Source organism: Desmodus rotundus, chromosome 3 (genome assembly GCF_022682495.2).
Source record: "Desmodus rotundus isolate HL8 chromosome 3, HLdesRot8A.1, whole genome shotgun sequence".
NCBI lineage: Eukaryota > Metazoa > Chordata > Mammalia > Chiroptera > Phyllostomidae > Desmodus > Desmodus rotundus.
Window position 1 is genome coordinate 47,589,730 of NC_071389.1, and position 11,070 is coordinate 47,600,799.

General features: G+C 41.3%; 1 long non-coding RNA gene and 1 pseudogene across 1 annotated transcript; one reads left to right on the forward strand and one right to left on the reverse strand.

Moving 5' to 3' along the window:
- The first annotated feature begins 358 nt into the window (after positions 1 to 358).
- Positions 359 to 3,930, forward strand: LOC123480284 (uncharacterized). The gene is made up of 3 exons (XR_006656204.2): positions 359 to 493; positions 1,307 to 1,441; positions 3,828 to 3,930. It is a non-coding gene; the product is annotated as an uncharacterized lncRNA (long non-coding RNA).
- A 6,021-nt stretch (positions 3,931 to 9,951) lies between these two features.
- Positions 9,952 to 10,531, reverse strand: LOC112309106 (ubiquitin-conjugating enzyme E2 variant 2-like; annotated as a pseudogene).
- Between the last annotated feature and the right edge of the window lie 539 nt (positions 10,532 to 11,070).

Sequence of the window (11,070 nt, forward strand, 5' to 3'; positions counted from 1 at the left end):
AGGGCCAACACCAGTTTCCAGAAGCAAACAGAAAGTTCGAAGGTCAGCAGCTCTGCAGAAGCTGGAATGAAGTGGAAGCGTGCTGGAAATGAAGCAAGGAGGGTCATGGGCAATTTCTAAGAAGAGCCCTGGAGTGGCCTCACTTCCCACTGTCAGTCAGAAACCACACGGCACACGAAAGTGTTGCTCTGGCACTCATACAGCAAGAAACAAGAGGACACTTCCTTTTACACACTTTTCTTGTCCCAGCCCCACAGGATCTGTAGTTAACTTTGTCTGGCTGTTATATTAAAGTTCATTTCCTCCATATCATCTGAGGATTGGGTTGTCCCAGAGTCAGCTGGCCAGTTGCCAGGCTGCCTGCTTATTGGCAGTTGCAATTGAAGGACACTGTCACTTTGGACACTTCCAAGGGCTCTCCTAGCACAGTGGCTTCCCCAGGCTGGCTGACTTCTGGAGCTCTGCTCCCACTCCTGTCCTCAGTTGGAAGTTGGTAAGGAGGAAAAAGAGAAAGAAAGGCAATAAAATGTGGACAGCAAAATGCTAGTAGTGTAAGAGGCTGCTTAGAAAAACAAACAGATCTCTATCTAGTCCTAGAACAGCAGCAATGTCCACAGGGCAGCCAGAAAACCCAGTGGAGCAAGTAAAAGATAACAGACAGCAAGCAGCAGGCAGCAGCTGACAGATTTTCCAGAGCAGGCGGGTCGTCTGAGCAAATTACACAGGGATGGAGCTGGGACCCGCAGAGCAGTGAAAAGAGCTGGAACAAGGCCAACAAAGACTTAGGGGAAAATGGGCATCCCAGGGAAATAGGAGCAAAGCTTCCTGTTGGTCATAAGATACCAGATAAAGAAAGTACCAGATCACAATGACAGATTAGGTCATCAGCCCTGGCCAGGTGGCTCAGCTGGTTAGAGTGTTATCCCGTGCTCAAAAAAGTTGTGGGTTCAATCTCCAGTCAGGGCACATGCCTAGGTGCAATCTGGTCACTGATCAGGGCATGTTTCTCTCTCACATCGATGTTTCTCTCTCTGTCTCTCCCTCCCTGTCTCTCTAGAATCAATAAAGATATCCTTGGGTGAGGATTAAGAAAAAAAAGATAGATTGGGTCATCGAGGAGGAAGGAAGGAGGGTGGAAATGGATTTTTCAGTACAATTGCTTAGCAATTTTCTTCTTGTTACAAAGATGTGCTCACAATGAGGTCACTGGGGACACTGTCATTGCAGCCCAAAGCTGCCAGGGTAAAGTAAAAAGGGTAAGGATTTCTAGAAGTGCAAAGCGACTGCCTTGACTCGTCATTGGCAGGACTCCCTGAGGTCTCCGATATCTGTTACTGGTGGCCCTGGATTGAGCTGCAGGCCGCAGCCACAGAGCTATGAGGCAGGCACGAAGGGAGAATTCTGCTTCCTGGATGCAGCGGGGAAATCCCTGATCTATTAGGTAAGTTTTCCTGGGCTAGGAGGACAGTCTAGAGAGAGAGACGGCTCTCAGCAAGGGCAGGTTCAGAGGAACATTGCAATTGATTTGTTGGGATAAGATAATAGTGTCTACGTTTGCCATGACGACTCTCCTTATTTGTACCAGGAAACCTCTGTGAGTCCATGGGTTTGTTTAGGTATGCGATGCTCAGCACTTTGGCATTTAGCCTCCCTCCCCTCCCTTGACCTTCTGCCACATCCTCTGGCCCATTTCCAAACCTCTTTCATTTCTGTGGTCCATTTTCTCCGCCTTGCCCTGGAGCCCCAAAGCCCACCATGTGAGCTGGGTTGCCACATGGCCACCTACTAGCTTTCTAATGATTTTTCATCCATTTTTGAGCACACTTGCCACAGACCTCCTTCACTCCCTGCCCTCATGTGAGCTTGATTTTAATAAAAAGGAATTCCTTTCACTTTCAGCCCCTCTCGTCACACACAGGCCACTGGGCCCTTTCCTTGTCTCTGTCCTTTGACCATTTGTCTTCCTATCATCTCCCAATTGCATTCCTCTCAACACTGCTATGAACCCTCTCTTTCCTCGAGCTCCAACCTGACTTCTACCCCGGTTCCTTCACTGGTCAGCAGATGACACCACCTTTACTTAAAAAATTAGGTCATCTGACATCCTCTCTTTTCAGAGCGCTGTGCTTTCCTCCTTGTCTCCCTGTGGTTCCTGGCCATAATAAGCTCGTGCACTGCACCCACCATCTTGTCTGAGCCCATCTCCTCCTGACCCTGACCCACACTGTCACTCATCCCACAATGCCTGCATTCCTCTTCCTTCCCCTCAACTCTCTTCTCTTTTGTATGAAAGAGAGGCTTTCAACCCTAGCTGTCCTTGCAATCACCTGCAGCACCTGAAAAAAGCATGGATATACCCCAAAGAATTGAAAACAGGGTCATGGAGAGATATGTGTACTCACATGTTCATAGGAGAATTATCCACAATAGTCAAAAGGAAGAAGCTACCCACGCGTCTATACACAGACAAAGGAACAAACAAATGTGATATATGCATGCGGTGGAATACTACTCAGCCATAAAAAGGAAGGAAATTCTGACACATGCTATAGCGTAAAAGGACCTTGAAGACATTACATTAAGTGAAATAACTCAGTCACAAAAGGACAAATACTATATGATTCTGCTTATAGGAGGTACTTAGAGGAGTTAAACTCATAGAAACGAAGTAGAATGGGGGTGGCGGGGGCATTCAGAAGGGGGCAAATGGGCCGTTGTTGTTTCATGAGTACTGAGTTTAGTTTTGCAAGAGGAAAGGAGTTCTGGAGGTGGATGGTGGTGATAGTTGCACGATGCGAATGTACTCACTGCCACAGAGCTGTGCACTTAAAAGTGGTTACAGTGGTGATTTTTATGTTATGTACGTTACACCACAATTTTTAAAAAATAAATATTAAAAACGGAAAGATGCCCCTTCTTCACCCCAGGTCCCCTACACCAGAATCTCCAAAGTGGAGAACGCTTTTCATTCATCCAACAGATAGTGGCTCTGTGCCAGGCACTGTGCAAGGGGCTGGGGATGCAGGAGGCAGCACACACGCCATCCTCCTTACAGAGCACGTGGTCTAGGAAGGGGACCTGGTGGTTTCCATGCAGTTGCAGGGTGGGCAAACGCAACGGTGTGTGGGAGCTGAGAACTATTTTCACCCCTGGGGTCAGAGGGTGGAGGTGGGCAGCATGGGAGGATTCCAGGAGGCAGAGCTCCTTTTACTGGCTTCTTGCAATCGGACCGTCTGCTCACTCTACTAAAATATTTGAATCGTTTAAATGTCCCCTCCCCCAACTCCTCACGTATACACTCATCTTTTTGAAGGTTTATAGTGGGTTCCTATCTGCCGAACACTTCGGCATTTAACATGTGGCACAGTTAATGCCATGGGCTTACCTGGCCTTGTTTCGCTTTCCTCTTCCTGGGCACCCAGGCACAGAGCTTTTCTCCACCCCCTCCCTGCTAGATTGAGGCCAAGTGTCTGGGTTTCTGGCACACGGGGTGTGAGAAGAAGTGATGCAGACTACTCCTAAGTCAGACCTTTGAAAACCTTCCCACCCTCCTCCCCTTTCTTGGCATCCACAGCAACCTGCTTTATATGGACAAGCCACAGAAAAAGGTCTCCTGACCAGCACTGGTCTTGCTGTGAGTGAAAAACAAAACTTTACTGGATTAAACCAACTGAGAATTTAGGGGTTTGCTGTTGCAGCTGCTGGCTTTAAATACCCCAATAGTTCTCTGTTTCTGTTTATTCATTCAATCAACACTTTTTTTAGCACTGACTCTTATGCCTGGTATGTAGCTGTGAGTATTCTCACTACCCTTATTTTCTCTACAGAATCCAGCTGGGGACCATCCTCCTGAGATTTGTTCTCTCCACATTGTGGTCACAGGGCTTTCTGCTGAGTTTCCTCCTAACACAATGGTGTTCTTCATTTTCCTGTCCTCACTTACACAATAAAGGTATTTCCACATATTTTGCCCTCGGTGTCTCTCCATGTCCGACTGTGTGTGTCATTTCAAAGAGAAGGTAGTGGGCATAGGTGGGCAGAGCCTTGTACCAGGATGCAGATCTGATAGTTGTGAAAGGAGAGGGGAAGGAAGGATGATCAGTCCAGAGTCACTAGGCTGCCAGACGTGCAGCTCTGAGAAAGTATTGGCCAGGCTGGGCTCCCAAGCAAAAGTACTTGTTGGAAGGCTCCCACGTTGGACAGGAACGGCGTAGCTCTGGTACCTCTGCCATGCTCTGACAAGGCCAGGAGCAGCCCTGGAACTGTCACCTTCACTGGAATGCTGCAGTGGACCCTGGAGGGGCAGCAGCTGGAGGCTGTCCGCTCCTGCACTCCTCACAGCTGGTTCTCTCAAAGGGAGATCCCAGGGTGCAAGACCCTGGCAGCTACATCCATCTACTCCCTCTGCCTGTTGCTTACACTATTTCTCCTCTTAGAAGCTCCCTGTTTCCAGTGTGTCCACTAACCCATGACATCCTGGAGAGTTAAGGGCAAGACTCAGACCATCTGGGAGAGCGTTTGGATACGTGCCTGAGTTCAAACCCCACCTTCTCTGTGAAGTCATTCTCCCCCCATGTTCCCCCTCTGTAATACTTGTTCTCCTACCACTGTCTCAGCGCTTGTCAAATTCTTTTCTTAAGAAACAATTTACTTTCCCCAAAGGTTTGTGAGCATTACACATACTTATCTTTACATTCCTGTAACTTGATACTGTATGAGACAGACAGTAGGTGCTCAATTGTTTGTTGGGTAAGTTATGTAGGACTCACTCTTGAGCTGATGATGTAGAGTGTGGAAAACTGAATGAGCTGGGTGCAAAGGAGTTATGTCCAAGTCCAAGCTCCAACACTTACTGGCTCTGTGAACTTGGGCAAGTTACTTAACATCTTTAACCCTCATTGTCTTGTCTACAAACAAGGAAGTGATTTAATTAAGTGTCCACTTTAGAGTAGGCATCTCGTATGTGGTAATCAATGGCCATGACCTATACTCCCTAGTGACAAGGTTATTGTGAGCATCAGCAAAAACCTTGGATGTGAAAGCTCTTGGCAAACTCTAAAGTTCTGCAAGAATGTAAGACATTATGTTTTACCACATTTGGGTGCACACATCCCAAATCTTTATTTCTATCCTACCTATGTCTTAAGTTCCTGGCTGGCACAGTAGACCAAAGACTCCCCTTGCTCACAATGAACATCTTACATATATAGTTATATATATGTAGTTCTCTCCATATCAGCCCTGACCATCTTTTCTGGCCTCGTCTTGCACTGCTTTCCTGTAAGGCAGACTTTTTGCAGGGGTCAAAAAGGCCTACTTCTGGCCAAAAAGTGTGTTATGCCCACTCCCTCCAAAGTTAACTCTCTATTCTTGATTCCTACACCTATTGGTAGTAGTGCTGGTATTACTAATACCACTACCATTACCAACATCTCATTAAAAGGCTGCTAGGGTTCGTATCTCTTGATTCTACCATGTTCTAGTTGTGTGACCCTGGAAAAATTAATTCATCTCTCAATATTTTAGTTTCCTCATCTGTGAAACAGGTATAAGAATCCCCCAACCTCAGCATGATTGTGAAAAACAAGAGAAATAATCCAGGTCATTAACCTGGTATTGTTACAGCACAATTCCCATAATGACCATAAGAAGGAGGTGTCGATACGGTCTCCACTTACAGGTGAGAGAACAACTGTCTGCACTTTGAATGTGGCACTGAACTAATGAGATATTTTCATGCAACAAGGTCAACTTGATTGAACTCTAATTATGCTTAGGTAGTATGATACCTATACTATTTATTTCTCACAATAATTCAAGCCCCCATTTTTTATCAACCAGGTAACCAAAGCCCAGAAAAGTAAAGCAAGTTGCCCAAGGTCATAAATATAATTAGTTTCTTTAGACTTCAAGTTCAAGTCCAAATTCTGCATATTGATATTACAGCACATCATTTCCTTAATATGTACATATATGTCTTACCAACCAGATCGTAGGTGACCTGAGGGCAGTGTCTGTCTGCACTTCTTGCTAAAGCCTGTCTCCCAAGCACTGTGATACACATCAATAAATACATTTTGATTGCTTGATTAGTTTATCTTACTTTTATTGAATGCCTACAACCTGAGAGAGACAGAAAGGTAAAGCACAAATTAAAACTGTTATAGTATATCATACATTGTGTGTGTGTGTATATATGTGTGTGTATGTATATGTGTGTATGTATACTGTATGTATGTACATGTGTGTATGTATACTGTGTGTATGTATGTACACATAACAGTATAGCACACAGAATGCAAGCACAACAAAAGGAGCAATCAACTGATCAATTTGGTACGCATCACAAACACCATGTACAAATGCCCCAAACAGAAACTACCTAAAAAAACATTCTGTTTAGCACTGGCCTAGCTGGAAACCTTAGATTAGCAAGCAAACCTTCCATGGATAACAAAATGCTGTAAACAAATCTCTAGCAATGTTTTTGACTGCAGATCCGGGACGAAGAGACTGCCAGGAAGACAGCTGTCTCCTCTGCTGCCTCTTACTCATACTGAGCCTTCTCCCCTGCAGACCACAGCCAGGAGAGCACAGAGCCCTCAGCCAACAGAGGCCCTGCATGTAGCTGGTGTAGAAGGAAGGGGTGTGTGAACCAGGTAGGAAGCATATACTCCCTGTCGGGACCCTCACTGCACACTCCAGACGGTCATTCAAACACTCTCCTCAAACCCCCTCCCCTTCCCCACTTCTGCTGATGACCTTGACTCATACATCATGGAGAAAATAGAAATTTTCACAAGGAAATTGCTTCCTCTTCCCACCACTAAATTCTTATGCCCAACTGAATCTGTACCCATTTCCTTATTCCTTCTTGTCACCACAAAGAAGGACACCTTCCCATGGCCAAAGACAAGTCGCTTTGCTTGGCTTCAGGAGCCATCCCCGCGTGCCCCGCCCCAAGGACTCTGCTCCTCCTTAGTTCCCTTTTTCTTCCATATTATTCTTTCCCCATCTAGAGAGTCATTCTCATGGGTATAACATGTTCTAGCATCTCTCATATTTAAAAACAAACAAAAGCTTTGCCATCACATTATTCTGCAGCCTCTTCCTTAAACTCCTAAGGTTATCTGCACGTGTCCACATTTCTTTTCCCTTACTGACTCATTTCCCCCTATTAGTTTAAATTTTAACTTAACATACAGAAAAAACTATTAAAAACATCACCAATATTCTCATGAGCATCTCTCACATTCCCTCTCCCTGTGTCTCCTCCAAAGGTAACCACTATATGAATTTTGTCTTTATCACTCCCTTGCTTTTTTCTTAATCAGACATACTATCAAGTAATGTGCATACAATGAAATTCACACAACTTGAGAGTACAATGCAATAAATTTTGCTAAATATATACCATTATTAACCACCGCCACAGCATAATCTGCCATACTCGTTTACCTCGAAAAGTTCTCTTGCCCTTTTGCAGTCAATCTCCATGCCACCCTCAGTCCCTAGCAACCACTTATCTGTAACAATAGTCCTGCCTTTTCTAGATGCAATCATACAGTGTGCAGTCCTTGTGTTTGACTTCTTGCAGTTAGCATAATACTTCTGAGATTCATCCACGTTGTTACATTATACGTGTGTGTGTCCGTGTGTATATATATATTTCATTCCTTTATGCTGAATAGCAGTCAGCATAAGAAATGAAATAGTACAATGACCAGTATGTCATTTTACAAATATGCCACAATGTGTTTATCCATTTACCAGCTGAAGGACATTTGGGTTGTTTCCAGGTTTGGGCTGCTATGACTAAGACTGCTTTGAATATTCAGGTACAGGTCTTTATGTAAATATATGTTTTCGTTTCTCTTGGCTAAGTACCCAGAGATGGGGTTGCTGGGTTCTGTGTTTAACTTGATAAGAAACAACCAAGCTTTTTCCAAAGTGGTTGCACCATTTTTTCATCCATGCCAGTAATGTATGAGAGGTCCAGCTGCTGCATATTCTCACAAGCTCTTGATACGGCTGATCTTTTTAACTTTAGCCATTCTAGTGAAAATGTAGTGGCATCTCATTGTTTTAATTCGCATTTCTCTACTGAATAACAATGTTGAGCATCTGTTTTATGTGTTTATCATCCAAATATTTTCTTTGGTGAAATATATTTGCATATTGTTTGCCCAGTTTTTAAATTAAGACTTCTTCCTCTTATTAAGGTATAGGACTTCTTTACATACTCTGGATACAAGTCTTTTTTTTTTTAAGTGGCAAAGAAGTTATTAAATAGATTGATTTCGACCATCAGTAACCATCAGACTCCTATATACGACATCAGTGTAATTCAGCTTAATGTGTTTTAACAATTTAAAAGTTTTCAGAATGTATGCCAAGGTAATAGTTGATGTCAACCTATTTTAATAAATTACACATGCACTAATCTGTATCTATATATTCTCTATGTGTCATTTTAAAGCACTTTAAACATCTTTGATAATTAAAATAGAATAGCCATGTTCAATGTAATCGTTTAGACAAAGTGTCACTGAGTTTAATATATTAGTGACCAAGGAAAGGTAGCTCAAAGCTTTAAATTTGAATGAACTTGATAAAAACATGTCAGGACATGTTTAAGAAATTTGTTTTTATTACCTTTCTTTCTGTTTAGTGAAGAAAATAGTATTTTCAATAGTAGTATACCTAGCACTTTGAAATGAAAACCAGTAACTTACAACCTTTCATCACTTCAGTAAAACCAGAACAGCAGTTAAGAATTATGTATCTGCAAAGTGAAAGATAAATGAAATGGATAAAATGAATCCCAGTTAGTATTAAAAGCATTGAGAGAAATGTCACAGAAAAATAAAGAAAAAAGATGCTATGAAGAAAAAATAGAATGTGTAACTGGATAATTTACAATTTATAATTCTATAAAAATTATTAGATTTCAAACATCTTTTTAATATATTTCTGGTGAAATCAAAGTCAAAATATAACACCTGGGATTCCTCCTTCTCCAAAGGAGAAATTAAACTAATCAGGTAATTTGTTCTCCGAAATACTCTGCCAATTCCAATCACAAGAAGCATACAAAATAAGATAAATGATAAAAATGGTGTATAGAGGAAAAGCTACAGTAATTCCAATTTTTGCTATCTCGACAAGGCACTGTACATATGCCACATCAATGTAATATTATAGAAATGGCACCATTTCTGAGGACATAGTCCACATTTTATTTACATTTTAAGACTATAAAATCAAATATCCATATACCTATTTCTTTTTTGCTGATTTCACTTAAACTTAAATGCATGGTCTCATCAAGCAAAGACTGTAAAGGAAACTTCCCATGTCTGTCACATGTAATACACAGAAACATCTTTTAACAGAAATGAATCATCCTTCCCTATGAAATTTTTTTATTACAAATAAATGCATCAAAACAATCCTGGGCATATTTTTGATACTGCTGGTGGTCAGCACCCACACCCCTTCAAAAACTAAAACAATTTGTGCCAATATTCATTGTACCTGCTAGTTGAGACAATTTAAACTGAAGCTCTTTCACTGAGCAAGATGGATAAAGTAAGCCATTTCTCTTTCTCCTTCTTGAGATTTTTACTTTTTAGAGACACACATGCTTCCACAGCTATCTGACAGTTCTCACCACCCTTTCATCTTGTAAACTTGAATTCTATTTTGAGTACTCCAGGTTCATGTTTAAATGACAGTGCCTTAAAAAAATTATGCTGCATTTTTCCTCCTGTTGCCTGAAAATGTAATGTGTATACATATATTAAATATATGTTTACAAACGTTCAGGTCATGTTTACCAGGTGGAATTCTTTTACTTAATTTTTGGGTATTTTACATTGTGATATTGAATCAAGACATTAACATGACTAGAAGATTGTAGATTTAAGACAAGTTTGAGATCCACTAAAATTAATTGTTTTGTGTTTGTCCTTCTGGTGGCTAGAAGCTTCATATTTTCTTTGGACATCATTAGATGTCTAAGATCTTGAAGTATAACTTTAATACTGTATGAATTTTGCCATTTTGCTAACACTGATATGCTCCGTGCATCTACCATTCCACTGGAATTATTTATTCCATTCATATTAATTTTGTTTACAAATCTAACTGATAGAGGGGCTTCTGGGTATTTAGGTCCACATTCTACTTTCAGGGTATGTATTCTGTTTTCATAATTTACCTTTTCTCCTCTGTACCTGGAATGTTCTCTGTCCCCATCACCACCTTCTGAAATCCTACCAGTCAGTTCTTTCAGGCTCAATCCAAGCGTAACTTTCTCCACGGTTCCGCTTTCCTCAATTATTCCAGTCTTGGTGGTCCAATAATCATGGCATCCACCTTGTAAGTGTCACATCTTCATCACCTTTAAGGCCCCGGCTAACTATACCATACCTACTCCTTTTTGTCCTTCTTCAAGTTCTTCCAACAAGTGAAAATTACAAGGAACTTTAACACATTTTGCAACAGAATGGATGGACCTGGAGAGCATTACATTAGGTAAAATAAGCCAGTCAGAGAAAACTGGATACAAGTCTTTTACCAGATAAATGTTTTGCAAAATTTTCTCCCAGTTGGTGGCTGGCCTTCCTATTTTCTTAACAAAGTTTTTCCAAGAAAAAATGATTTTAATTTTGATATAGTCCAGTTTATCAATATTTTTCTTTTAGAGTTTATACTTTTTGTGCCCATCAAAAAAAATCTTTACTTACTTCAAAGTTACAAAGATCCTAAGTTTCTCTATATTTTTAATAGTCTTTGCCCTTACATTTAGGTCTATGATACATTTCAAGTTAATTTGTGTGTGTGGTGTAAAGTCAGGGCCCACTGTAGCACTATTTGTTGAAAAGACTATCCTGTCCCCATTAAAATACCTCGGCACCATTGTCAAAAATAAATTGATCATATGTGATTGAGACTGTTTTTACTTCTCTCCATTGACCTATGTGTCTCTCCTTATGCTAAAATCATACTAGTTGTACAGTAAGTCTTATAGTCATAGAATAAGTTTCTTTTATTTTTTCAAAATTA